Raw genomic sequence first — 26,904 nt, forward strand, 5'->3', positions numbered from 1 at the left:
GCAGCTCCAGATGGAAGGAATGTGAAACATTTTACGTAAATCACTTGTTTTATTAATTCTGGAGTATTTCTCTGGTGTTTTAAGTCCGTAACAAGAAGGTATTAGAAAGAGAGAAATGATTGCAGAATGTAAACGCACACTCCTAAGGCTATACGGTTCTGAACTTAAACATTCTATAAGGTTAAAACGGTGTGGTTTCCGATATATTAATCGCGTGGAAGAAATGCTGTTAACACTCCAATGCAGCGAATATATTTCCAACACCTGACGTACGTTAACAGAGCAAGTTTTCTATCCCACTCACCATGGTGACAACCTTTAAGACGATACGACTTCCACCTTGCACGCTAGAGGAGAGAGAGAGAGAGAGAGAGAGAGAGAGAGAGAGAGAGAACATGGATTCTTTGTGATACCTCCGTAAATACGCGGGTGTGGGGACCGAACGACGTTAAAGTAGTGGGAGCTCACAAGTTCTGTATGAGAATGGAAAGAATGCAGTCAATGTATTAGCGTAACCCACGAATTAAAATCGCAGTGTAACACACATCTCGTAAAGCTAATGGGTCTAATGCCTCTTTAAAAGAAAGGTAGCAGCTTGCGCCGTAACTAAAATGAACCACGTAAAATCGACCACCGTGATTCCGTGAGACATTGTTTGATAACCATGACGACAGAGAACTTTAACCAAGTTCGTGAAACGAGTGTCGAGAACAACTTTAGCAGGAACTGGAACAGAGTGTTCCTTTCCAAAAGGTCGGGTGCCGGGTGTAGCCGCGGCTGTTTACGTGCTCTGTAGCAACGTGCAGGCGACCCGGGCGCCTACTGACACGACGCACCGCTCCCCTGAACTGTGCGAGAATGGCGGGCTGGTCCCCCAGCACTGAGAGTCCTTTACGGGCCAATCGCGGAGGTGTGTGCGCTGCGAGTGACCGGTCGCTGGCGGACGCGGACGGGCCCTCCACAGTTCTAGGCTCCCTGCGACGCTACGGGGTGCCACGCGTTGTTAATTACGCGTCTGCTCGCGAATGCAAATGGAATGATCTGGAATGTAGCATACAGAAAAAAGTGTTATTTCCCATACGAGGGCACGCACCTGCGTGACCCCGGCGCGGCGCGGCGCGGCCTACTGCGCGATGGCCACCGCAGCCGGTGAACGCCTGCCGGCGCCTTATACGGCACGCCGTCATCCAGCGGCCTTGCGTAACCCGACGCGTAAAGACCCGGCGCGAAGGCCAGGCGGTGCGTGCGCTACCCACCGCGCATTTAACGCGCGCCGTACCTGCGGCAAACACAAACAGCTGCAGACGGAGGAAAAAGCAGTTGATGGGTGCACTCTGGAGAGAGGCTGCGCCTGCACCGTAGACGCCCCCTGCTGCACGTGTTGACGGTGAAAATGAGGCGCAGCAAGGAACAGGTGAAACTCGCTGCTCGCAGCTGACCCACTTCCAGCGCCTGAGCCCAGTCCACAGACGACGGTCGTCAGATGCCTCAGGTCTCAACTGCACTCTAAATGACATCTCGGTGTTAATGTATCCTCTGTCTCTCATTTCTCGATGAAAAACAATGTACAGAAAATATCGACCAACGTGTTTACGATTAGTTACAAATGAGTCGGAAATACGGTTCACACCGGGATTTACTACTACGGACACACTGTTGCGTTTATGCCATATTCTTGCCCATGTTTATTACATTTTTGTTACTACGTTTTCATGCACAGTGTAGGAAGATTTTGTGACGGGAGGCTAGCGAGTAGGTAGGGTCACAAGGCAACTCGTCGACCCACGCGCCATATGGTTACCTAGCGCGAGAATGGCCGGGCGAGCAAGAGGGGTATTGTAGTGGAGCAGAGAGAGAGAGAGAGAGAGAGAGAGAGAGACTGTGCGGCTTCACCTACAACACTGGGCGCCGAGAAGCCACTCTTTTATTATTTATATTTACTCTTTAAATATTAATATACAGTTGCAACTGTGCTGACGACCGTACTTGCACTGAAAACTTGTTAATAATACTTCCAATACCACTCAGTTAACCAGGATGATAACTACAAATTTTATTTATTGTCAATATTTAACTGACGAAAAGGACGGACCAATCGCAAGTGCGCCCTGAGAGGACAGCATTCAAGCTGCTAAGACAGCGGATGTAATTCGTGAACCCCTGTATAAAATCTGATCTCATGTAGAGGCAGGACTCATTCGTTGAAAATGAATGGACTCGTGCTATGTGGTGTTAACACGTGCAAGACGGCTCAACGGCGCCAACCCTCCTATCTTCGCCCGGGCTTTCAGACTGAAAGGGACACACTGGCCAGGCCCTCACTTAGGCTGATTCGTCCGTGAGTTGTAGTGCGAAGATTCATCTTTATTACTCTAGCATTTTTATATTTTTCTCTTTGTTCTCAAGCTAAGTTAATGATTTAATTTATTTCACAAAACCAGTTTCTCAATGACATATCCAAGATATGGCGAAATTGCGAGGGGAGGGGGCGAAATATCTTTGGCTACGTCCTCGTCTCTTTCAGGAAATAAATCACCAGTAGATCTTTACGAACGTGTTAATCCACGGCAGTCTCTGACGATCAGTATTCGAGTTTACGTCACGCGAAGTATTGTGTTAAGTGCAGTTCCCCGTAAAGACGGAATTAATTGTCGAAGTTGCCTCGGTAAACATATTCTTGCGGTGCTGAGGAAGTAATGACCATTGACGGGGAATCTCGTTATGAATGTTAACGAAAGAATGGCTGTAGAAATCGTTTTACAAATGTTGCGATTGAACAAATAATACAAAATTAGTTGTCACTCTAATATTTTACGATTCTCATTATGGTTAAGCATTTAAACCTACACGTTTGCCACATTCTTTGAGACTATTTATTACAGAAGTCTTAGAACTCGCGACCGACGGAAAAGAAACCAAATGGGACAAACTCCACAAGACGCGAGGTAAGCAGTGGACTTACATATGTAAATCACACGTGGCATCATTATACACATTCTGGCAGACGATATTTCGAATATTCATTGCCCTGTTTGCTGTGGTAGCGTTACAACGCACAGGTTCTTATAAAAACTGCTCATTACTGTGTCTTCGCGATGAACGCGGTACCACTTGGAATACAAACGTCACTAGGACGCCAGGTAAAACGAGAGATAGAAATCACTACAAACATTGTAAGCCCAAAAAGATAGGATAATGGTGAGAGTAAAGATAATGACAAAACTTTAGTCGTCCTTCGGGACGATACCACACGAAACTAAATTGAAAACGCGTTGTAATCTAAAAAATGGCTCTGAGCACTATGGGACTTAACATCTGTGGTCATCAGTCGCCTAGAACTTAGAACTACTTAAACCTAACTAACCGAAGGACATCACAAACATCCATGCTCTAGGCAGGATTCGAACCTGCGACCGTAGCAGTCGCGCGGTTCTGGACTGAGCGCCTAGAACCGCTCGGCCACCAAGGCCGGCCGTTGTAATCTGGGTCATCAGCAGAGTACAGGGCATAAGACATGAATATAGTGACACAAGTGGACTGACCTGGGGAGGGGAGGGGGGTGGGGAGGAGAGAGCAGTAATGGGTCAGGAATCGAGGCGTGAAAGGGAAGATGAACTGGAGGAATAAGCAGAGACACATGATTGGTCGGGTAGAGGGCAGAGTAGAGGGCGACGACCGCAGAAGACGCAACAAGACTGTGTAAAACACTGACGTAAGGCTACTTGTGATTGTAACTCAATCCAATGTTTTAGTACCATTTGCTTACCATTTTATTGATTGGTATGGGCATATGTAGTGCCATATGTGCGTAGCATCGCTGCTTTTGTATGGGGTATTTTGTTGGGATGTATTTTCTGAAAATATTTGTATGGAGTGCAGCCAAGTATGGAAGTGAAACGTGGACGATAAAATAGTTTAGACAAGAAGACAATAGAAACTTTCGAAATGTGGTGCTGCAGAAGATTGCTGAAGATTAGGTGCGTAGATCACGTAACTAATAAGGAGGTACTGAATAGAAGTGGGGAGAAGAGGAATTTGTGGCACAACTTGACTAGGGATCGATTGGTAGGACACATTCTGAGACATCAAGGAATCACCAATTTAGTATTGGAGGGAAGCGTGGAGGATAATGGTCGTAGAGAGATGAAAACACTAAACAGATTCAGAAGGAGTAGGTCACAATAGTTACTCGGAGATGAAGAAGCTTGCACAAGATAGAGTAGCATGGAGAGCTGCATCAAACCAGTCTCTGCACTGAAGACAACAACAACATATGAGGTATAGATCCTAAATGGTTCAAATGGCTCTGAGCACTATGGGACTTAACATCTGAGGTCATCAGTCCCCTACAACCCCTACAACTTAGAACTACTTAAGCCTAACTAACCTAAGGACATCAGACACATCTATGGCCGAGGCAGGATTCGAACCTGCGACCGTAGCGGTCCCGAAGTTCCAGACTGAAGCGCCTAGAACCGCTCGGCCACAACGGCCGGCGTATAGATCGTGGAAGTACCTTACACGGTATTCAATATATGAAACATCTAGATCATAAGCTAGATGTGTATTATATACGTACTTTACGGCTTCTGGATTTCGGTCTTTGAATGTGATTGATGTCACGAACATGTTACAAAGTAACATTATTATTCATTGGCTTATTGTATCATGACATATGTTGTACATGTCTGCAGTTCACGCTATGTTCTATAACAAACAGCTAAGTATAAGGTTGCTTAAATAAAATTCTTGCCTTTCGAGATCATATCCTATCTTCGACAGTACTTAATGACTCAACTGTACTACTCTTTGTTAGACACATATACGAGGTGCATTCAAGTTCTAAGGCCTCCGATTTTTTTCTCCGGACTGGAAAGAGATAGAAACATGCGCATTGTTTTAAAATGAGGCCGCGTTCATTGTCAATACGTCCCAGAGATGGCAGCACTGTACGGCAGATGGAATTTTACCGCCAGCGGCGAGAATGAGAACTGTTTTAAATACTTAAAATGGCGACGTTTTCCTTACTTGAACAGCGTGCAATCATTCGTTTTCTGAATTTGCGTGGTGTGAAACCAATTGAAATTCATTGACAGTTGAAGGAGACATGTGGTGATGGAGTTGTGGATGTGTCGAAAGTGCGTTCGTCGGTGCGACAGTTTAACGAAGGCAGAACATCGTGTGACAACAAACCGAAACAACCTCGGGCTCGCACAAGCCGGTCTGACGACATGATCGAGAAAGTGGAGAGAATTGTTTTGAGGGATCGCCGAATGACTGTTGAACAGATCGCCTCCAGAGTTAGCATTTCTGTGGGTTCTGTGCACACAATCCTGCATGACGACCTGAAAATGCTAAAAGTGTCATCCAGGTGGGTGCCACGAATGCTGACGGACGACCACACGGCTGCCCGTATGGTATGTTGCCAAGCAATGTTGACGTGCAACGACAGCATGAATGGGACTTTCTTTTCGTCGGTTGTGACAATGGATGAGACGTGGATGCCATTTTTCAATCCAGAAACAAAGCGCCAGTCAGCGCAATGGAAGCGCACAGATTCACCGCCACCAAAAAAATTTCGGGTAACCGCCAGCGCTGAAAAAATGATGGTGTCCATGTTCTGGGACAGCGAGGGCATAATCCTTACCCATTGCGTTCCAAAGGGCACTACGGTAACAGGTGCATCCTACGAAAATGTTTTGAAGAACAAATTCCTTCCTGCACTGCAACAAAAACGTCCGGGAAGGGCTGCGCGAGTGCTGTTTCACCAAGACAACGCACCCGCACATCGAGCTAACGTTACGCAACAGTTTCTTCGTGATAACAACTTTGAAGTGATTCCTCATGCTCCCTACTCACCTGACCTGGCTCCTAGTGACTTTTGGCTGTTTCCAACAATGAAAGACACTCTCTGTGGCCGCACATTCACCAGCCGTGCTGCTATTGCCTCAGCGATTTTCCAGTGGTCAAAACAGACTCCTAAAGAAGCCTTCGCCGCTGCCATGGAGTCATGGCGTCAGCGTTGTGAAAAATGTGAACGTCTGCAGGGCGATTACGTCGAGAAGTAACGCCAGTTTCATCGATTTCGGGTGAGTAGTTAATTAGAAAAAAAATCGGAGGCCTTAGAACTTGAATGCACCTCGTATACTGGTTGGTATTCAGCCATTGATCGATCTGGTGGCATCTGGCTCCTAGACGTCGGGTTAAGACAATACTTCGTTCTAATATTCAATATTATGAATTTATGTTTTTGATCAGTAATATTGACATATTTTATGCATTTAAAATAATGTTCTATCTACACTCGTAATTCCTTGACATTAAGTAGCTCCTGTTTGTTTATTATTTAATGAACAGTGTTTATTTACTACAAATGTACTGATCTGAATATATTTTCTCACATTTATGTAATGTAAATTTATATAAAAAATCATTACATTAACATCCTTCATCTTACTGGAGTCAGGTCTGCATTAAACTAGTTGGATGGTAACGGCCGGCCGATGTGGCCGAGCGGTTCTAGGCGCCAAAGTCTGGAACCACGCGACCGCTACGGGCGCAGGTTCGAATCCTGCCTCGGGCATGGGTGTGTGTGGCGTCCTTCGGTTAGTTGGGATTAAGTAGCTCTAAGTTCTAGGGGACTGATGACCTCGGATGTTAAGTCCCATAGTGCTGAGAGCCATTTTTTTTATTAACGTTGTAAATGTACATAACTTTTCACTTTAGGTAAGGTACTTCATATTACTCACCATATATTTTGCATTTTTTATTGTGTCACGTTTTAATATTTTCCCGTTACGTCTAAGTATTTTTTTTTATTAACTGGGGCGACTTAGCTCTAAAAAATACGACGATTTGTAATGAGTGTCAGACACTCAACATCATTTTAGACTGGTATGTATTGCATGATGGAAATATAATTTTTTTTTTTGTTCACCTTTTATACGCAATTTTCTCTATTTTTAGATCTTAAGATGGCTCGGTAATAAGCGTAAACGGATACTCTGTAAAGATACTTTGCGACCTTAACGAAGGATTTTTATCCACACATATTACTTGAAATGACGAAACGTTGAGAATCAGTAAAAACGGCTGCGTTAGTATATTCCAAAGACTCGAGAAGCAGATTGCAAATGAAGTCTTTGCTTGGAAACAGGTACGAAGACGCTTACCTGATGTGACATATGTGGTCAAAGAGGTTTCGCCTTTAGAGGTTCGTGTCAGGAATTCGGAGGTCCAGATAATGGAAATTTCCTCGAAATATTAAGAGTTCTTGAATCATTATGATCAATTTCTTGCAAAAACACGTTAGCAACGTCAGAGAGCGATAAGAAGCTGGAAAGAGTTTACAAGTGCATTACCTATCTAGTTATGCTCAGAACGAATTTATTTCCAACTGTGTCCATCAAGTCAGAAGCGCCGTCTTGAAACAGAGAGAAAATGCGAAGTATTACTCAATCTTTGTTGACACAATTTCTGATTCAAATAGTACTGGACGGACAACATTCAGTCTTGCGTTACATTTATGTTATGTTATGTTAACCGGGGACCTAGAAACGACGGAGAGGCTCCGTCCCCGCCGCTGCCGCAGTGGTCCGCAACCCCACGACTACCGCAGTCCACCCCTCCGCCGCCCCACACCGAACCCAGGGTTATTGTGCGGTTCGGCCCCCGGTGGACCCCCCCAAGGAAAGTCTCACACCAGACGAGTGTAATCCCTATGTTTGCGTGGTAGAGTAATGGTGGTGTACGCGTACGTGGAGAACCTGTTTGCGCAGCAATCGCCGACATAGTGTAGCTGAGGCGGAATAAGGGAAACTAGCCCGCATTCGCCGATGCAGATGGAAAACCGCCTAAAAACCATCCACAGACTGGCCGGCTTTCCGGACCTCGACACAAATCCGTCGGGTGGATTCGTGCCGGCGACCGGCGCTCCTTCCCGCCCGGAAAGCCGTGCGTTAGACCGCACGGCCAACCGGGCGGGCTGCGTTATATTTACTTCAGTAAGGAATTTTATAAATATAAAGAAAATGAACGTATTTTTCTGGACTTCGTAGATTGTAATCCGAAAATAGGAGTTGCTATTGCACATTTAATTCGATCAGTGCTAGTGCAACACTCAATTCCTATCACTGCATGCCGCGGACAAGAATATGATAACGGAAGTAGTAAGTGGGGCTTATAAAGGAGCTCAGGCACATTTTATTCAGTGGAATCGTGCTCATCACGGACATAATTTATGTGGAGTACTTGCAGCTGAGCGTTATCATGACGCGGGTACTTTTTTGGGAGTGGTTCTTTAGTTCCAGTACAGAACGATGAGAGAGTCTGAAACAGAGTGCTGCAAGTTCCTTGTATTCCATGTCTGATGCCTGCTGGAGTTCACAGGTTGTCGCTGTAAGACCAGTTGCTGCTCACTTCGTAAGTTACATCTGTCATTTGAAACAAGTTCTGCGGTACAGAGCCCAAATTTCGTAGTTGCGCACTAAAAGAACATTTATTAATGAAACAAGGAATGAGACAATTGTGAATTCAGAAGGTTCATTCAAGATAAATGCTATATACGCCATTATTGACAACCTGGTGTCTAAGTCGAAAGCCCTACATTAAGCAGTTAAGATCTTCGATGAAACATTTGGGTTTTTATCGAAATTCTCAAAGATGACTGACGACCAGGTCGCTCAGTCACGCACGTTATTTGTTAGTTAATACCATGACGATCTCTGAAGAGATTTTGAAGAAGAAATTAAATATTTGAAGATAATTCATGTTTGAAACTTTGAAGACATTACTTTAGAAACATTAGGCCTCTCGAATAAGATGCACGAACTTAAAATTTCTCGTTACTATCCGAATGTATCCATACCTTTGCATACCTTTTGCATTCTGAAGAAGAAAGGTCATAGATCACTCTCGTTGGTATTAAAAAATGTCTCAAATCAACTATACAGCAACAATGTCTCACGGATTTGGGGACACTGCCAACTGAATTTTAATTTGGCAACGCAACTACACTTTGGTAATGATACTCAAACATTTGCTCAACATAATGTCATTGATGGTGTTATAGGCAAATAGGCTATAATACACAGGGCCATTCAAAAACAAAACTACAAAAGATAGAAACACAATTCCAAAGTTCCTCGAAAGAGAAAAGTTCAAATTTTTATGCATTCAGACGTGTTACACGACACAAGGTGGCTCATTTCCTGGCACACGCGAAGCATCTGGTCTTTCGTTATAGAATTCACCGCTTCAACAATCCGATGTCGCAGACTTTCAAGAGTGGCAGGCATAGAGGGGATAAAAACGCAGTCCTTTATGCAATCCCACAGATAAATATCACAATGAGTGAGGTCTGGAGACTTGGGAGGTCACCGGCAATGAATTTCATCTTCTGCTCCTTGTAAGTCTCCAGACATCACACCTTGTGATTATTCTGTTTTACTCCGTTCCAAATGATTTTGACTGGAAAAGAATATTTTACAAGATGTATCATAATAACTACTGCTAGTATTCTGACGTAACAGAGAGAGAGTGAAATTAAACATTTACCTTATAAAGGAATGTCCAGAAATGCGTCGTTTTCGACTTATACGGGGATGAAGGAAACTGTTTATTGTAATAACAGTGCTGGAAGGCCTTCACTGTGAAACGGTTGTGAAATTTAGAGCGAGCACGACCTCAGCAATGGCACGTGACGCAAGTGTGCTGCCACGAACTGCATTCCTTCTACGAAATTATTACAGCTAGATACAATGTTTCTATAAATGTAACTTAAATTTGCAGCTTTCACAGTCTATTCAAATTCTGCTACAAAATTTGTGTGGAAATCAGAAACGTGAATGAAGAAAATGGATTAGGAAAGAACCTACATACTGAAGACAGTAAATCTATGTTCCACTCTCAGTTTTGTAAGTAGGAAGTTAGCTTTAAGCACTTTCGTAGAAGCACAATGGTATGGATCATAAAACACCCGAAACTAAGTAAAGAAATTTGACAGAAGTTACTCCTTTTACTTATAATAGCAAAGTAACTTGAGCAGTTCATTATTTCCGTGGTACGAATACCAGCTGTAACAAAAGCTTCCAAAATCTGGGTGATGAGAACTGGCTTGTGTGCTGAAAATGAAGTATTTCCAGACAGCGTGTTATTGATAAGTGGGGTTTATGTTCATGTCCTCTACGACATCTGGAAATTAGGAATTGTTACTCTGATGCACCTTATACAAACTTTCTGCTGTCTCGCAAAACTTGAGGCGTTTTCTACGGATGCGTCTGCTTTCTAAACACAGTGACATGTCGCAGTGTGTATAATTTCTTTAGATATTAGTTCAGTTCTTTAATATTTTCTTGGTAATCCAGTCTTACAGAATGGGGACATGCCACTATTATGAAGTTCTATATTTCTTCCGAAGACCAATCCGAAGATGCCTAAATAAAGAAGAAACGCATCATTGGGAAATTAAAATAAATAAATAATAAAAAATTAACACTGCAACCAAGACTGCTTGCTTCTTTTTGTCACATCGTTCGATCCAAAAGAGTATTTTTCTTGTATTTACAATATTCCCCGAATTATATTATGTTAAAATCATGTGATTCCTCCTTTAAAATAACAGTGAAATTGGAGTGCTACATTTGTAGACGGGACCCAACCACACATCCTGCTCCGGGCTCTTGCTAACGACATCAGTGCAAGTATAAACGATTGTTACTTGAACCAAATTGTAATCGTCACTAACTGGTTCAAATCTAAATTGCCCGTTTTAGGACTGGCACCATATTTTCATAATCGTATTAGTATTTCGCTGAAATACAAATACTAAGCAATGATACTTCAAGTTAATCTATCTTGATTGGTCAGTAGTTAACATTGTTGCAATCAAGTTTTTGTTAGGATAACATGAAAAGTTGGCATTTCACTTTTATACTTTCGCTACATAATTTACTTTGGAGTTTTTGGACAGAGATGCCTTATCGATTTACTAGCCACAGGTATTCACGCTCAAACTAACCAAACCAACGAAGTGGGAGGGTTACAGCGTGACCAGTGGCGTTAGCGTACACTCGAGATGCTGAAGCAGAACTCCAGCGACGAAAAAATGGTTCAAATGGCTCTGAGCACTATGCGCCTTAACTTCTGAGGTCATCAGTCGCCTAGAACTTAGAACTACTTAAACCTAACCTAAGGACATCACACACATCCATGCCCGAGGCAGGATTCGAACCTGCGACCGTATCGGTCGCTCGGTTCCAGACTGTAGCGCCTAGAACCGCTCGGCCACTTCGGGCGGCTTACAGCGACGAATTTCCAGAGGCTGCAGTACGGATTAAAACAAGAAAAGAAATTGCTCGTATCTCTTTGGGTACGAATACTCACAGCCCACGATTACTCGATGTTTTTTTTTCAGTCTATGCTACCACCTACGGAAGTTTGTCGATGGAGTTCTGGTTGACGCTGTATATACAGCACGTAACGTTGGCGACAGCCAATCTGAAAATAAATAGAAGAGCACTCGCTGAGCCCCGGCGGTGGTCGACTGCAGACGTCGCAGGACATCTTATCTGTTGGTCCCCTCGCCCAGAAACCAACCGACCATCTCATCTGGACGAGTCACCTGCTGCTGCTGCTGCTTCCGCCACAGCTTGCAGGTACCAGCCGTTATAAAACACTCCTCCTCTGAACGAGCTAGGGCACTCTTAACAACAGTACACTGCTGGAAAATAATAAAAAATTAAACATCTCGTCTAACTGCTGCAGAGTGCCGCGCTGAGGACTCAGCCGCAACAACTTACTGTATCCAACTCGCGGAAACGTTACGAGCATCGGACTGGACTCCAGGGCGGCGACGATGGGCACAATCGCGTACTCGACTGAATTTCGCACAGGCCGCGCTGTAAACCCGTGGAGAACTGGCGGCCCCTTCCAAAATTCGCCCAACAAGTTGACAGTAAGCCGTGAGCGATAGCGCAGCTGGTCCAAGCAAGGACCGTACGATCGTCGCCATGAACTGTAAGATGCTCAGACAAAAAAACAAACAATACCCCTACCACGTCATCAGTAGGAGAGCCAAAGTCGATCAGACAATGTATCGGCTAGAACCGCCAGCAGGTGTTTGCCGCAAGCTGCAAAAACGCGGCAGCTGCTGCTCGCCAGAATTAATTTTTCAAAAACTGTTAGTTTTAAAACAAATTTCATTATTCTCTCTATGATTTCTTCTGTATCTGTAATATTACGGGCCAAGGTAACCGACTTTAAATCCTTGTGAAGATTATTCTTATTTCCACTTCTGATTCCACGAACTGAGCTGTTGGTTTGAAAAAGAGTTATGTTTTTAATATCAAGTTTCGTGAAGGAAAAAATGTATTGGGAAGCAGTAGTTATAAGCCCATGTTTCTTAAAGTCACCTCCGTAGGAAGTTCGTGAGTTGACGCTACAAATTATTGTTATCTCGGATGTAGAATTCTCCGCAGCATGCCTCACACGAATGCGACGGCGTGTTCGACTCGGCACACGTCGTCACCTGACAAACCCACACTCGTGTTCTCGTGTCATTACACGTCCTCCGTAAACTTCGACGAGCTGGCGTTGAGTTGCAGTAAGCGACTTTTTTCTTTAAACGCAAAAAACGTTATTACCGTTCGCACTTTCATCGCCTACTGTTTATGCGTCAACGGCTCAATTGTTAAAACTATTTTTCGAAGCACAACGACACAGCTAACCCATACACCAACGGCGTTTGAAATCTTGACCGTCTCTGCTATCTAGACATGAGACATATTGTTACCACCGTCGCATCCTCACGCGTGAACGTTCTGCAATTCACTGACGTAAAATAAAAAACGGTGGCAGCAGTCTGATTTCCCAAGTGAATATAATTCTTCATTTCATTTCACTTCCTAAAAGTGACCGGCTGAGCTCCCTTACTCCAGCACGGTGAGCATCCCTCGACGTGGACTGGATCAGCTGTTGAGTCACGCTTCTCTGGACCGCACCAGCACCAGCAGTTCTCGATACCCACAAGGTCGACCTGTGTCTACCTTAAGGTGGCAACGGTAATCACCGGACACAGGATTATCCCGAGGTGGTCTTCGAACGCAATGGTTTTAGGAAAGTCGGTCTTGCCAATTAATAAAATAAATGATTAAACAACAAAATATTGGTGCACAGTTACAAATACGGCATTCTGTCCAACTGGACACAGCAAAAAGTAGACTGTCCGTCACAGATAGTAAGCGGATTACTCATCAGCACGTACCGTGGCTGAGAACTGTCCGTACCCGTAGAGCCTCATGCTCTGTCACGTTTTAAGGCAAAAACCGTCTTTTCCAGTTACATATTAACAAAACTTATTTCTACTGAGCATTCGTTTGTGAAACCAGGGACAGGCTGAAAAACGAAGAGTCTCTTAAAGGTAGACCTCAAAGCCTTCAAGGATTCGCCAATTTGGTAATGGAGAGAATTTTATTTTTGGGGGAGGGGTGGGGGAGAGGGAGATTGTAGTGGGCAGACCAAGATGTGATTACAGTAAAAACGTTCACACGGATGCAGCCTACAGTAGTTAAGTTATGCAGAAATGAAGAGAATTGCAAGAGATACAGTAGGGTTGACAGCTGCATCAAACTAGTATTCGAAATGAAAGCCATAACAAGAGACCTCAAAGATGCATACTAGTGAGATTTCAAGAAAATCATGCGTGACCATAAACAGTAAATCTTAAGGTATCAATTCAAATAATCGAGTCGCAAGTATAGGCGTATAATTATTTTATAGGTGTACCCATTTACTTGTTACCATACCTCAAGTTTCAGAGATATTTGTCGCTATGTTTTCCAGTGTTTTTTATTGGCAGAGAGCACGTTTAGGCGATACGAATACAGCGCGGTTCACGTGCACTGGACCTGGGAGAGGACACAGACGTGCGCAGGGTGGTACGACTACCCCGACGGCTTCTCATGGCCAACATCCACGCATCACGTCTCGGTGGCAGACATACTACTTCGTTGCCTCAGCTACCTGAATCCTCGTTTCGCCACAGTGAATCTTGTGTGCACTGGAGAGGAACAGTCGGATCTGTAGGCCAGTGGGCGGGTCATATCTCTTTTGGACAGCTCCTGGTGAGAAAGTTGTTCTTACATCATCGAGTGGCTTCTTCTTACAGAACCGTTTACCAAGTACGAACTGTGAGTCGCAGGTTCGTTAGGACAGAGAGTCGTTTAATAGGGTACGCTCTTACGCTTTCAATCGTACAGGAAGTGACAGCTTTTTCGATATCGTGCGAAACAACGAATGTTCAAAGCTGATGCGCCCTGCCTGAAACAATTTAGAAACTGACAAACGCTACTAAAAATAGGAAGAAACACTTTTGTGTTTGACAGTCAGAATTGTAGTTCCCTTTACAAGAACTGCGACAGCAGCCGGCCGGTGTGGCCGTGCGGTTCTAGGCGCTTCAGTCTGGAACCGCGTGACCGCTACGGTCGCAGGTTCGAATCCTGCCTCGGGCACGGATGTGTGTGATGTCCTTAGGTTAGTTAGGTTTAATTAGTTCTAAGTTCTAGGCGTCTGATGACCTCAGACGTTAAGTCGCATAGCGCTCAGAGCCATTTGAACTGCGACAGCAAAAATACACGAGCAACTCGAACCGAGTAACTTAACCACGACCATCGCTATGTCCACAAATCTCCGTAGACGACAACTACTCCTCCATCTATTCTTTGCGACGAGTCGCTGTCCAACGACTGGGAAGTCAAGAAAGCACATGTCGAGTTTCCTCCCTCCGTGAAGAGCGTCAGTGGAAACAGAGTTACCGTAGTACGAGTCACGTTGCAGGTAGCGGAAAAACGTCATTTCTATTAAGAAACGTTTGTGCTTCCAGGTTGTCTCGCGCTTTACTACTACATTCGAGTAGCGGGGTGACATACTGAAGTGCACCGCAGAAGGATACAGGTTAAAAGTCATTCTTTTCCTTTAGACAGACAGACAGACAGACAGACACACACACACACACACACACACACACACACACACACACACACACACACACACAGAAATGAGTTACTGGAAAAATGGACACACGGAAAAACAGCAACCAAACTTGGAGCGAAAGCGAAAAATAACAGCCGCATTAGAAACGGTCGACGTTTTTGGTCTTGTGGCTAGAACATCGGCCTCGAGAGAACGCTCTTGAGAGACTGAGACGGCAGCGTGTGCTGCGTGTCTAGAGCGGGTCCCCCCGCGACCGGCTCGTCGGAGACGAGTACGGTGTCGCGCGGGATTAGCCGAGCGGTCTCAGGCGCTGCAGTCATGGACTGTGCGGCTGGTCCCGGCGGAGGTTGGAGTCCTCCTTCGGACACGGGTGTGTGTGTGTTTGTCCTTGGGCTAATTTAGGTTAAGTAGTGTGTAAGCTTAGGGACTGATGACCTTAGCAGTCAAGTCCCATAAGATTTCACACACATTTCATTTCATTTCACGAGTATGGCAAACGACCGCAGGCGCCACGCCGTCCGGCCCCGCACGAAAGTTGCTCCCCTTCGGCCGATCACAGACAGGCGACCAGATGGAAATGAGCGGCGCGCGCGACCGCCGCCTCGCACCGGCCGGTCTGGAGACGCTCCGTAGGAGAGACGGAAAGGAGGCGAGGCGAGGCGAGTGAGAGCCAGGGGGAACGGTCCGCGGTTTCACGCGACACCGGCGACTCAGGCCCCGGTCCAGGCCGTCCTTAACTGTTCTCTCCAGCGCAGGTTCAGCCTACACCGCGCCGATGCTCCTTTACTTCTCGCAGATTTGGGTATATTTCGCGAACGATCTCAACTTCTGTCGACATTAGTCTGAGCGAGATCGAAAACTTTAATGACCGCTAGAACGCTGCAAACAGGTCATTATTTTAGAATCGGTGTACCCCTTTTCTTACGCATAACGTAAACACCACATACAAAAATCGATGAATGCGACACCAGGCGAGCTGTGAGGTTGCACCGAAACACGGTCTCCGCTGGTGCACACACAAAGCACCCGGCACGCAGCAGCCTCGGCGGCGCAGCCACCACTGCCAGGACCACTTGCCACACCCCGAGGCCTGCCACTCGAGCACTCACGTCGAACTTTCATTTTCCGTCATTCTCACTATTTTCTACTCACCGTAAGCCACAATCCTGATGTAAACATTACGCTGCGTATTCTTCCGCGTCTGTAGTTACGCGCTGGGTTTTATTTTCCGTAGAGCTTCAGCTGTGTACACGTTTTATGCGGCAGCGCAGTCCGCCTGCACTACTTAGCTAAGGTAACCCGTAGCACAACTCTTTAATGCCGCACCTACACAGGGAAGCCGGTCCATCGAGCCCGCAGTGACGTGAACGGCTGCAGATAATCGTCTGGAAGCCTCTTCGCTTCTGTTCGACAGTCCACATATCTATAATGTTTCGTTTAACACGTTTCCAATTGCTTTAACAGTTCTCAAAACTACGTATTTGAAAATACTGGAACACTGAAATCATTCGCGCCAAAAGTATTAAAGTAAAACAATCTGAAGCGGATTGAAATGTAATTCAAATTTTAAAACAGATAAATTAATGTACAACAATACTATGGCAATATCCTTTTGAAGGCAATAGGTGCAAACCATATTTTACCTTAGAAAAATAGCGACAAAAAATACTTTCGTACACACACTATAATTTATCTGTGAGAGCTGAAGCCACTTAATATATTAATTCCCTCTGTTGTGTGGTTACCTCTGAACTCCATCCACCTCTGAATATGAATGAGACATTTCATCAGTGGAACTACCATCTTCAGTGCTGATGGGTAGCCAATCAGAAACACAATCTTCAAAACCATCCGAGTGCTACATTTTGGCTTCTTTTATTACATGTTGCTCTGCTGCACACCAGCGTTTGGCAGTGACGTGCGAAAGAACTTCGAGTATTAACTTAAGCACGTCGGTCATGTTAAATGTCGTATCATTTCTCGCGATATGTCCTTTAACTTGACTACAGATAACTCCTACGAGGTTCATCTTGCACTGGTACAACGGTAACCAAACGCGGACTGCGCCGTTCCATCAATAAAGCACTGACCTACAACGTCAGCATCTCCCTGTTTCATTAATTCAGGGTTGACCGGAATAGGATCGACGTGTGCTCCCTTTCCCGCCACCCAATTTAGAATGTCTTCCTTCCTCCAAAACTTCTGCGCTCTCCAGTCAACCCCAGCACTTTGATACGAAGCGGTGTCCATAATTATACCACTGTTGGGCTCTAATGTGCGTGGAATATCTTTGAACCATTTTAGGAGCAATTCACAATTCATGTCTTCAGCATTATATCCAGTCATTGATTCTGAAAACAATTTAGCACTTTCTACAAAATCATAGTTACTTCCTACATGAACAGATGCTCGATCGTGTTGAAAGATGCAATCCCCATCCCCAAATTGCTCTTCAACAGTGGGAAGCAAAAAGGCGCTTAAAACATCAATGTAGGCCTGCGCTGTGATAGTGCGCCGCAACATAGCAATGGGTGCAAGCCCCTCCAAAAAAAACACGACCACATTATAACGCCACCGCCTCCGAATTTTACTGTTGGCACTACACACGCTGCCAGATGACGTTCAGCGGGCATTCGCCATACCCCCCACCCCCTCACCACTGTGCCATCGGATCGCTTGTGTACAGTGATTCATCACTCCACACAACGTTTTTCCACTGTTCAATCATCCAATGTTTACGCTCCTTACACCAAGCAAGGCGTCGTTAAGCAATTACCGGCGTGATGTGTGGCTTACGAGCCGCCGCTCGACTATGAAGTTTTCTCATCTCCCGCCTAAGTGTCATAGCACTTGCAGTGAATCATGATGCAGTTTGGAATTCCTGTGTGATGGTCTGAACAGATGTCTGTCTATTACACATTACGACCCTCTTCAACTGTCGGCAGTCTCTCGGAGTCAACAGACGACGTCGGCCTGTACGCTTTTGAGCTGCACATGTCCCTTCATGTATCCACTTCACTATCACATTCGAAACAGTCGACCTAGGGATGTTTAGGAGTGTGGAAATCTTGCGTACAGACGTATGACACAAGTGACACCCAGTCACCTGACTACGTTCGAAGCCCGTGAGTTCCGCGGAGCGCCCCATTCTGCTCTCTCACGATGTCTAATGACTACTGAGGTCGCTGATATGGAGTATCCGGCAGTAGGTGGCAGCACAATGCACCTAATATGACAAACGTATGTTTTTGGGGGAGTCCGAATACTTTTGATCACATAGTGGATTAACTTGTCACACAAACACTGGCAAACTCGGATGTCACTGCTGCCCAGTCCCTTTATGGGTAGCGACGGACATTTTTCCGGTAACTTGTGAAAAACAGTGAGAACTATAGATTTTTACCGTTTTTAACGATGTTCGTCTTCTAGGTTTCACAAAAGAACACGACGCAGTTTCAGCCATTTTCACCGTGCACGTGGGAAACAAACGAGTGAGGAGCACCGCAATGACTGCCCGCAACATTACTGACAAGTGAGACGGGGGGAGGGGGAACTTTCGGCAGGGGTTGTTTACACCCTCCTACCCTCCGTATGTTTTTTTTTTCAGAATGGTGTATATAACTGAGCGCTCCTGTACAGGTCACTATTTACAAACTGAGGAATGGTGAGAAGTGAGTAATCACATTCGAATGTTGATTTTCCTCCACACATTCCATTCACTCTCAAGTGTACAACACAGCATGTCATTTCGATACAAATTAAAAAAAATAACTTAGAGTGGAAACGACCCTACAACCTTGCGTATACAAGTCTGTTTAATCCACGCTACACCTGTGTAGGTTTGGTGATATTTTTATAATGATAGTGTACCATGTTTCTAAAACTTACTAAAAAGGTGAAAAGTTAGGCGCTTCTGCATTTCATGTTCAAAGGAGAAACTGAGAGAGTATTTACAAACCAAGCCGACACGTACCGATCAGAACTAGTCATTATGTCGTGCAGAGGACAGCTCACAGAAACGAAGGTACACTGGAATTTGAAATAAGAAATACATGACGTAGGCATTTAGCTTACTGATCAGGAAAACCACTGTTGTCTGTTAATACATTAGAACGTGTTATAGTTTCATTAGCGGCAGTATAACATAATTAGGGTCCACTTCCAGTGACGTATCAACAGCCATGAACGTGTGCTACTGCCGCTGACCAATCGCCGGACACTTATTCGCCTGACGATCAAGAAAGTACACACGCAGTGCATTACACTTGTCACAGAAACGCTGGTAAACTCTTTTCCTCCTCACGTCCTACAAAGTGCTTCTGAACGAGACGCTGCATACTCGTTGAACGACGCCACGTACCGCCTTGCATTGTTACCTGTCGTAAGCGGAAGACATGCTTTGTTACTGCTCCACATTTTTCGCTTTTTTGACTGAAATAAACTGACGCTGCAATGTTCATTTTCGGCATTCCAGTATAAAAGTTGTCACAGATCCAGCTAAGTACAAGAACCATGCTATTTGCATATAAAAGCCACCTTAACGAATTTTCCTATGTGTGGGACCACTCGTGCCAAGTACGAGGGTTGCCCAGGATGAACTGCAAACCATTTTTTTCTTCAGCAATTCTTTGTTGAACAAAATGATAATTACACAGACGGAGGAATGGTGTTTTATCTACACACCCTATTTTTCCACGTAGTCTCCATCCCGTTCTACGGCCTTCCTCCAGCTCGAAACGAGGGCGTGTATGCCCTGTCGGTACCAACCCTTGTCCTGGCGGCGGAGCCTGTGCTTCACTGTGTGAATCACCTCCTCATCCTCCTCAAAATGTCTTCCACGAATGGCGTCCTTTAATGGCAAAAACAAGTGGAAGTCCGAGGAGGCTAGGTGGGGTGCGACAGCCGTGGATGGTCCCCCCGACCGCTGCAAGGAGCTACGCCGAACCGCTTTCTCAAGACCTCAACCTCCGTGCACAGCGACTACCCGTACTTCTGCCGACAGCAGGTATTCCATGGACTTTGCACAAGCGTTTGTTTGTATTCCCCACAGTTTCCTCCTCTGCAGTAAGTAATTCAATGACGGCACGTTGCTTGTAACGTACATCACCTACAGATGCCATTTTGAAACAATCCTGCAGCTACGCTGTCCGTCAGAAGTGACGGAAACTTGACGCGCTCACTCATGAGACTTCAAGTAATACATTCGCAACGTATAGCATTCGTAACATTGTTTTCGGCCTAGAAAAAAAAAAAAATGCGGCGCATTACTTTCTGGGCAACCCTCTAAGTCCGGTTCGAAATACTATATTCTAATATTCTACAATACTGTTCGTGACGCTTTCACATCACCTTTCACTGATTGTGTCATTTCTCGTGTGCTTCGTGATATATTGTTTCTTTTCAAACGTTTGCGAGTGCAGCGAAAAACTCTTACCGCATCGTCAATTGTAAACTTAATTTGTGCATTTTAAAAACTTTTGGCTACAGCATTCTCTTTCAGAACTACCACTTCCCCAATTTCATTATATATTTACGTGAAAAAGAGGTTGTTGTTGTGGTCTTCAGTCCTGAGACTGGTTTGATGCAGCTCTCCATGCTACTCTATCCTGTGCAAGCTTCTTCATCTCCCAGTACCTACTGCAACCTACATCCTTCTGAATCGGCTTAGCGTATTCATCTCTTGGTCTCCCTCTACGATTTTTACCCTCCACGCTGCCCTCAAATGCTAAATTTGTGATCGCTTGATGCCTCAAAATATGTCCTACCAACCGATCCCTTCTTCTAGTCAAGTTGTGCCACAAACTTCTCTTCTCGCCAATCCTATTCAATACCTCCTCATTAGTTACGTGATCTACCCAACTTATCTTCAGCATTCTTCTGTAGCACCACATTTCGAAAGCTTCTATTCTCTTCTTGTCCAAACTAGTTATCGTCCATGTTTCACTTCCATACATGGCTACACTCCATACAAATACTTTCAGAAACGACTTCCTGACACTTAAGTCTATACTCGACGTTAACAAATTTCTCTTCTTCAGAAACGATTTCCTTGCCATTGCCAGTCTACATTTTATATCCTCTCTACTTCGACCATCATCAGTTATTTTAATCCCTAAATAGCAAAAATCCTTTACTACTTTAAGTGTCTCATTTCCTAATTTAATTCCCTCAGCATCACCCGATTTAATTTGACTACATTCCATTATCCTCGTTTTGCTTTTGTTGATGTTCATCTTATATCCTCCTTTCAAGACACTGTCCATTCCGTTCAACTGCTCTTCCAAGTCCTTTGCTGTTTCTGACAGAATTACAATGTCATCGGCGAACCTCAAAGTTTTTACTTCTTCTCCATGAATTTTAATACCTACTCCAAATTTTTCTTTTGTTTCCTTTACTGCTTGCTCAAAATACAGATTGAATAACATCGGGGAGAGGCTACAACCCTGTCTCACTCCCTTCCCAACCACTGCTTCCCTTTCATGCCCCTCGACTCTTATAACTGCCACCTGGTTTCTGTACGAATTGTAAATAGCCTTTCGCTCCCTGTGTTTTACCCCTGCCACCTTCAGAATTTGAAAGAGAGTATTGCAGTTAACATTGTCAAAAGCTTTCTCTAAGTATACAAATGCTAGAAACTTAGGTTTGCCTTTTCTTAATGTTTATTCTAAGATAAGTCGTAAGGTTAGTATTGCCTCGCGTTTTCCAACATTTCTACGGAATCCAAACTGATCTTCCCCGAGGTCCGCTTCTACCAGTTTTTCCATTCGTCTGTAAAGAATTCGCGTTAGTATTTTGCAGCCATGACTTATTAAACTGATAGTTCGGTAATTTTCACATGTGTCAACACCTGCTTTCTTTGGGATTGGAATTATTATATTCTTCTTGAAGTCTGAGGATATTTCGCCTGTCTCATACATCTTGCTCACCAGATGGTAGAGTTTTGTCAGGACTGGCTCTCCCAAGGCCATCAGTAGTTCTAATGGAATGTTGTCTACTCCCGGGGCCTTGTTTCGACTCAGGTCTTTCAGTGCTCTGTCAAACTCTTCACGCAGTATCTTATCTCCCATTTCATCTTCATCTACATTTCCATTTCCATAATATTGTCCTCAAGTACATCGCCCTTGTATAAACCCTCTATATACTCCTTCCACCTTTCTGCCTTCCCTTCTTTGCTTAGAACTGGGTTGCCATCTGAGCTCTTGATATTCATACAAGTGGTTCTCTTCTCTCCAAAGGTCTCTTTAATTTTCCTATAGGCAGTATCTATCTTACCCCTAGTGAGACAAGCCTCTACATCCTTACATTTGTCCTCCAGCCATCCCTGCTTAGCCATTTTGCACTTCCTGTCAATCTCATTTTTGAGACGTTTGTATTCCTTTTTGCCTGCTTCATTTACTGCATTTTTATATTTTCTCCTTTCATCAATTAAATTCAATATTTCTTCTGTTACCCAAGGATTTCTATTAGCCCTCGTCTTTTTACCTACTTGATCGTCTGCTGCCTTCACTACTTCATCCCTCAGAGCTACCCATTCTTCTTCTACTGTATTTCTTTCCCCCATTCCTGTCAAAATGGTTCAAATGGCTCTGAGCACTATGGGACTTAACATCTATGGTCATCAGTCCCCTAGAACTTAGAACTACTTAAACCTAACTAACCTAAAGGACAGCACACAACACCCAGCCATCACGAGGCAGAGAAAATCCCTGACCCCACCGGGAATCGAACCCGGGAACCCGGGCGTGGGAAGCGAGAACGCTACCGCACGACCACGAGATGCGGGCCCATTCCTGTCAATTGTTCCCTTATGCTCTCCCTGAAACTCTCTACAACCTCTGGTTGGTTGGTTGGTTTTTGGGGAAGGAGACCAGACAGCGTGGTCATCGGTCTCATCGGATTAGGGAAGGATGGGGTAGGAAGTCGGCCGTGCCCTTTCAGAGGAACCATCCCGGCATTTGCCTGGAGTGATTTAGGGAAATCACCTACAACCTCTGGTTCTTTCAGTTTATCCAGGTCCCATCTCCTTAAATTCCCACCTTTTTGCAATTACTTCAGTTTCAATCTGCAGTTCATAACCAATAGACTGTGGTCAGAATCCATATCTGCCCCTGGAAATGTCTTACAATTTAAAACCTGGTTCTTAAATCTCTGTCTTACCATTATATAATCTATCTGATACCTTTTAGTATCTCCAGGGTTCTTCCAGGTATACAACCTTCTTTTATGATTCTTGAACCAAGTGTTAGCTATGATTAAGTCATGCTCTGTGCAAAATTCTACAAGGCGGCTTCCTCTTTCATTTCTTCCCCCCAATCCATATTCACCTACTATGTTTCCTTCTCTCCCTTTTCCTACCGACGAATTCCAGTCACCCATGACTATTAAATTTTCGTCTCCCTTCACTACCTGAATAATTTCTTTTATCTCGTCATACATTTCATCTATTTCTTCATCATCTGCAGAGCTAGTTGGCATATAAACTTGTACTACTGTAGTAGGCATGGGCTTTGTGTCTATCTTGGCCACAATAATGCGTTCACTATGCTGTTTGTAGTAGCTAACCCGCTAAAAAAAAAGAGGTATATTTCTGATCAACTTGAAAACTTATATTGTAGAGAATTTTCTAAGTTACGAGTGTTCTGCATAATATATTTCGTAGCAAATCGGTGTTTGTGATTTACAGTTACTGTAAATAAGTGACATATCGTGTCACATTACTTCTCTCTTTTAATGGGAATGTACAGGCCTATTATCTGTATTTATCGTAAATTAACGGTATTTTTACTGACCATAACTCAAGAATGGTAAGACAGAGATTTAGGAACCATGTTTTAAATTGTAAGACATTTACAGGGGCAGATGTGGACTCTGACCACAATCTATTAGTTATGAACTGTAGATTAAAACTGAAGAAATTGCAAAAACGTGGGAATTTAAGGAGATGGGACCTGGATAAACTGGAAGAACCACAGGTTGTACAGAGTTTCAGGGGGAGCATAAGGGAACAATTGACAGGAATGGAGGAAAGAAATACAGTAGAAGAAGATTGGGTAAATCTAAGGGATGAAGTAGAGAAGGCAGCAGAGGATCAAGTAGGTAAAAAGACGAGGGCTAGTAGAAATCCTTGGGTAACAGAAGAAATATTGAATTTAATTGATGAAAGGAGAAAATATAAAAATGCAGTAAATGAAGCAGGCAAAAAGGAATACAAACGTCTCAAAAATGAGATCGACAGGAATGGCTAAGCAGGGATGGCTAGAGAACAAATGTAAGGATGTTGAGGCTTGTCTCACTAGGGGTAAGATAGATACTGCCTACAGGAAAATTAAAGAGACCTTTGGAGAAAAGAGAGCCACTTCCATGAATATCAAGAGCTCAGATGGAAACCCAGTTCTAAGCAAAGAAGGGAAAGCAGAAAGGTGGAAGGAGTATATAGAGGGTCTATACAAGGGCGATGTCCTTGAGGACAATATTATGGAAATGGAAGAGGATGTAGATGAAGAGGAAACGGGAGATACGATAATGCGTGAAGAGTTTGACAGAGCACTGAAAGACCTGAGTCGAAACAAGGCCCCGGTGTAGACAACATTCCATTAGAACTACTGACGGCCTTGGGGGAGCCAGTCCTGACAAAACTCTACCATCTGCTGAGCAAGATGTACGAAGCAGGCGAAATATCCTCAGACTTCAAGAAGAATATAATAATTCCAATCCCAAAGAAATCAGGTGTTGACACATGTGAAAATTACCGTTCTATCAGTTTAATAAGTCACAGCTGCAAAATACTAATGCGAATTCTTTACAGACGAATGGAAAAACTGATAGAAGCCGACCTCGGGGAAGATCAGTTTGGATTCCGTAGAAATGTTGGAACACGTGAGGCAATACTGACCTTACGACTTACCTTAGAAGAAAGATTACGGAAAGGCAAACCTACGTTTCTAGCATTTGTAGACTTAGAGAAAGCTTTTGACAATGGTGATAGGAATACTCTCTTTCAAATTCTGAAGGTGGCAGGGGTAAAATACAGGGAGCGAAAGGCTATTTACAATTTGTACAGAAACCAGGTGGCAGTTATAAGAGTCGAGGGGCATGAAAGGGAAGCAGTGGTTGGAAAGGGAGTGAGACAGGGTTGTAGCCTCTCCCCGATGCTATTCAATCTGTATATTGAGCAAGCAATAAAGGAAACAAAAGAAAAATTCGGAGTAGGTATTAAAATTCATGGAGAAGAAGTAAAAACTTTGAGGTTCGCCGATGACATTGTAATTCTGTCAGAAACAGCAAAGGACTTGGAAGAGCAGTTGAACAGAATGGACAGTGTCTTGAAAGGAGGATATAAGATGAACATCAACAAAAGCAAAACGAGGATAATGGAATGTAGTCTAATTAAATGGGGTGATGCTGAGGGAATTAGATTAGGAAATGAGACACTTAAAGTAGTAAAGGAGTTTCGCTATTTGGGGAGCAAAATAACTGATGATGGTCGAAGTAGAGAGGATATAAAATGTAGACTGGCAATGGCAAGGAAATCGTTTCTGAAGAAGAGAAATTTGTTAACATCGAGTATAGATTTAAGTGTCAGGAAGTTGTTTCTGAAAGTATTTGTATGGAGTGTAGCCATGTATGGAAGTGAAACATGGACGATAAATAGTTTGGACAAGAAGAGAATATAAGCTTTCGAAATGTGGTGCTACAGAAGAATGTTGAAGATCAGGTGGGTAGATCACGTAACTAATGAGGAGGTATTGAACAGGATTGGGGACAAGAGAAGTTTGTGGCACAACTTGACTAGAAGAAGGGATCGGTTGGTAGGACATGTTCTGACGCATCAAAGGATCACAAATTTAGCATTGGAGGGCAGCGTGGAGGGTAAAAATCGTAGAGGGAGACCAAGAGATGAATACACTAAGCAGATTCAGAAGGATGTAGGCTGCAGTAGGTACTGGGAGATGAAGAAGCTTGCACAGGATAGAGTAGCCTGGAGAGCTGCACCAAACCAGTCTCAGGACTGAAGACCACAACAACAACAACAACAACAACAACCCGAGAAACGTTTCACAGAAACAGCAATTTCTTTTTCATCTGGTTTCTCTATTATAATAGATATTAATCGCTTCAGTTCTAAATGGCTGCTGGTAATATTTGTAACATACCGAGCCCATAAATTATCAGCAAACCTATTTACTGCTCTGTAAAATATTGCTCTTCGTAAGCAGTTGGAAATAGTCCTAACTCCTGTCAAGCCATTAAGAGCAGCTGCGAATGGGTGTGCCTGGAGGGTTACCACGAGTTGTGCACCAGAGAAACCAAACGTACTAAACTACTAACTTCTTGTATCGCTACTGTCTCTGCTTGCCACTTATCGCGAATGGCGTGCTAGTGACTATCCAGAGGCCGTGTACAAGGGAGACTTCTCAGTGTAGTACCCCCATCCTCCCAACCCAGCAACGTCGAGTTGAAACCAAAATTCAGCCACAGAAACTCACTTCGCCGGTTGGCAAACGTCAAGACCGGGCAAACACAAATGGGTAAGGATATATTACTCGTCGGAAGCACAAACTTACGGCAAATAATCGTACGCCTTCGGGAAATGGCAGCAGTGGAGGGAAGAAATTTTTGCCCATGAAAGTTGTGATAGGATCGCTATTATTTTCTACATACAAAAAATGGTTCAAATGGCTCTGAGCACTATGGGACTTAACATCTTAGGTCATCAGTCCCCTAGAACTTAGAACTAGTTAAACCTAACTAACCTAAGGACATCACACATATCCATGCCCGAGGCAGGATTCGAACCTGCGACCGTAGCAGTCGCGCGGTTCCGGACTGCGCGCCTAGAACCGCGAGACCACCGCGGCCGGCTTCTACATACATAAATGATCTGGTGGAAAGCGTGAGCATCGATCTGCGGTTGCT

The sequence above is a fragment of the Schistocerca nitens genome, chromosome 7 (assembly GCF_023898315.1).
Source record: "Schistocerca nitens isolate TAMUIC-IGC-003100 chromosome 7, iqSchNite1.1, whole genome shotgun sequence".
Lineage (NCBI taxonomy): Eukaryota > Metazoa > Arthropoda > Insecta > Orthoptera > Acrididae > Schistocerca > Schistocerca nitens.